A 4,259-nucleotide genomic window follows, 5' to 3' on the forward strand; every position below is an offset into this window, starting at 1 on the left:
CCGGCGTCATATCACTCACATGGTTGTACTGTTGCATGAAGGCTTGTGCAAGATCCCTCCAAGAATTTATTCTGGCCTGACTCAACTGATTGTACCATTTGGCTGCTGCTCCCACTAAACTATCTTGAAAACAATGGATCAACAGCTGATCATTGTTTACATACCCTGTCATCCTTCTGCAGAACATGTGACGTGAGCCTCCGGGCAGGTAGTACCATTGTACTTCTCAAACTCCGACATTTTGAATTTGTGAGGCAGCACTAGGTTTGGGACTAAACTTAAATCTTTGGCATCAATCCCATGATGATTGCCAGTGCCTTCCAAAGTCTTGAATTTTTCTTCTAGCCATCTGCAGCGATCTTCCAATTGTTTCGCGGATTCAGTGGCCATTCTTTCCTTCTCCATTAAATCCAAATCAGGAGTGATAGGGTTGATCGAGTTATCACCCAAATTATTTCCCAACCCAGATGGGAAATTTACAGGGATTCCAGCATCCACTAGCCCATGTTGAGGCCTCACGGTGACAGATGGCCTTTTAGGAGGTGCCTCGGTTTGCAGAGGCACATGAGGTAAAGTAAAACTTGGAGGAGAACCTTCATTTTCCTCTTCAATGATCGCCATGGGAGCTTTTCCTTTATCAGTAGCTCTTAGTAGCTGAGTCATTTCAGCCATCATGTTTCTCTGAGCCTCTAGCATCTGCTCCCTCATTTCATTCTGCATTTTGGCCAACTGCTCTTGCATTTGCTCTTAAGTATCTTTTTGTAATTGCTCAAACCTTTGATCCATGCTCTTAGTTTTAGTACGAGTGCCGTAAGTATGTGTTATTTCCAGATTTCCTTTTCTACTTTTGAAAGTAAACTTTAACTAATCAGGGTCTTTCTATAACTTTGAATGCAAATGATGTGATGAAATACCATGAGATGCAAATACATGAATGCATAAAGAATATCGATTCTGGTTCAACTTCATTTAGAAAATTTTATTTAGAAAAAAAATATCTTTACATATAAGAGGATCATAAATACGCTTTCGTCCTAAGGCCCAAAGCTTTAACTCTATCTAATAAAAGGGCTAACTCTCGTCCTACATCCGACGATGATGAATATATCAGACTCAATACATCAGCTCGAATTACCAAGTCTTGCATATACTCAGCAACCTCTCGAATCTGGGCTATGGCCTCTCCAATGACATGATCCCTTTCTCTGACCTGTCCTCTAGCTTGATGTAGCTCTCCCTTTAGATAATCTTCTTGCGCCTTGAGCTGCTCAACCCAGAGTTCACCGTCATGTAATGCTACCTCCAAATCCTCAACCTTGCTCTTTAGCTCCTTTAACTCGACCGTAAAATTATGGCTTTGGTGCCAACACACGGATCTTCCAAGCTCAATCACCTTAGTCTTTAATCCTTTATTCTCTTCCTCTAATGCCAAATTCTGCACTTGCATCTCTTGGAACTTCCTCTCCTAACACTCGGCTCTAGCCTTTTCCTCTTGGACTTCTTTCTGCAATTGCTCCGAAGATCCTCCTATTCTCGCCATTCTCAATGATACTTGTGCCCTTTTGTAACGCTCTTTTAGATCATCTTGATCTTCCTCTTTTTTTTCCTCTCTTTTTCGGCCTCCATCTTTTGAACCTCGACGTCCAAACTCAAGTACATCTTCTCTTCTTCGAGTTTTGCTATCCTTTTCTCAAACTCCAAGCTTTTTCTCTCGAACTCCTACTTCATAATTTCTAACTCTGAGGGCCTTGCTCGCAAATATTCCTCCATTGGTCGAGCTCCTTCCACATTTGGCTTAGGGATATTATCATTCACCCTTCTACCTCTCCATTCAACGTATTCCGGTGTGGTAGCAGGGCTAATAGCTACTCCTTTCAATCGACAAGTCTTCTTCCAAGCACTAGAAATTTCGCTAATCCTCTTCTTGTAATCAGCTCCTCTGTATACAAATTCACTTTGAGCCAACCCATGAGTCGCTGGCACAAACTGTCTCAACCCATGCTGCCTTAGCACGAGCAAATGGGCATAACCAATGGCACCCCAAATTCCCAATAGGGGTACCCAATCAAAATTGCCGCATCGATAAGGAACCTCTCCAGGCATCATCCACGGAGCCCTCCACTCAACATCTTTCGACTGAAGGTTCTGAAGTAGCGCTATCCAATTTTCTTCTAGAATATCAACTCTCCTAGTTGAAGCTACTATATCTTTCAATGGTGAATAATCCTTGAAGAAAACCTGACAAACCACCCCATCTATCAACCGAAAATGATTGTAGAACCAAGCCAGAAGTAACTGAGCACATCCTATAAACCTGCCAGCATCAGCCCTCCTACATGCACCTAAAGACTTGAATGTTTCTGCTAGAATTGCAGGGACAGAAGTGACCTTTTTACTGAGTCAATGAAAAAGATCCGTGGTTGCCTCATCCACATATCCCAAAGCCCTAGGGAAAACCATCAATCTATATAAACTTAAGGCAAAAACATCTACCTTCTTCGTCTCATCAAGGTGTGTCAGAATCAATTCTTTCAAAGCGTTCCATGAAATGCATTTGCATTCACCTTTTTCCTTAATTCGGGCCATGGCCCACTGCTCGCTCATCCCCGTAATAATCATCAACTTCTTCCAAAAGGTAGGGACACAAGCAGCTCGAGAATAGATCCTACCATTCTGAAACCTGGGACAACGAAGCAAGGCAGTGTACTCCTCCACAGTAGGTACCAAGTCTACTTCCCCAAAAGTGAAACAACTGTACGCTGGGTTCCAAAACTGTGCAAGGTCTCGGAACAAATGCTCGTCTACCTGAACATTAAGCAAGTAAGGTACGTCTCCGTAATTACCGTAGAATAAATGTTTGGTCTCGTTGTCCCACTGATCCCAAATCTCCTTAAGCTCTTGGAGATTATTCTACGTGACACTGATGCGAGTGTAATTTGGCAGCTCCGACATGTATCCAACAGCTACACTATCTCCCTTTTCTAGTTGAGTTTGCTCAGACCATCTATGGACATTGGCGTTGCCCTCCACTCTATCAAGAAGTCCGTTCTCCATAATAAAACTTTCTATCTTAGAAACTGACTGTGAATCGATACCTTTGTAATACAAAATGACATGCAAACAAAAGAAAAAGAAAAGTCAGTACCACGTGATATCAATAAATCTCAGTAGTAACTTATAAGGTAATATCTAAAGTTCTTACAGTTTTCTATATGAGGCCAATTCTAAAGTTTGAGGTACCCGAACCAGCAGATTCCTTGATTCTCACCCATTATAGGCTCATTTGAAACGAGTTCAGTTCGAGGGAATACATTTCCCTATGGCTACACGGAGATGAAAATCTCACGAAACCATAGGTACGGATGTATCCCGAAAGTGATCCACTATCCTGCACAGAGGCGAAAACCTCACGAAGGTGTAGCTTCTCACTCCCACTTAAGGGTGTGACCATAACGGTCATGCAAATGCAATGCGTATCAGAATATAGCAACACATGCAATAATACAAACACATGCAATGCAAAGAGGATTAAATTTTAAAATTTTTTAAATTTCCGACATTAAGACAAGATATAATCAATTACACGGCTTGACTCTCTTATTATTCCCCAGTGGAGTCGCCAAGCTATCGAGACCATTTTTAAATTGAGTTTTTGAAAATGGGAATCAACTTTAAAAACGAAAACGGGAGTCGCCACCAATCTTTTTAGGTGTGATTGGATCACCTTTAAAACATTTTGTTTTAAAATCATTAGTTGTGGTCTACGAAATAAAAAGAACGGGTTCGAGAATCGGTTACGTACGAGGAAGGATTAGCACCCTCGTATCGCCCAATAATTGGTACCTAATTAATTATCAAATGTCTTTAAGGTCGGAAATTTAAAAAATTTTAAGATGTAATCCTCTTTAAAATACTTTGATTCCTTGAAAATTTGGGTCCACTCGTATCAAAGTATTGACACTAAGTTAACCTTTTTTAGAAATTCCTATCTTGAAATGACAAAATGCTACATCCAATAAGTTAGGACATATCGCTTTGTTGTTCAAAGACAGTCGTTTATATTTTGAAAGTCTTTAAAACTTAGAAGGTTACTTGATTATTCGAACTCAACGAGAAAAGTTGCAACCTAATAAGTTAGGGCACTACTTTTTCGAAATTTTCAAACACCAAGCATTGCCTTTATATTATTTAAAAACTTTGGAGTTTTTTTTTTTAAAATGATGCATAAAGAATCATATTATTATGGAATAAAATATTAC

The sequence above is a fragment of the Gossypium hirsutum genome, chromosome A07 (genome assembly GCF_007990345.1).
Source record: "Gossypium hirsutum isolate 1008001.06 chromosome A07, Gossypium_hirsutum_v2.1, whole genome shotgun sequence".
Lineage (NCBI taxonomy): Eukaryota > Viridiplantae > Streptophyta > Magnoliopsida > Malvales > Malvaceae > Gossypium > Gossypium hirsutum.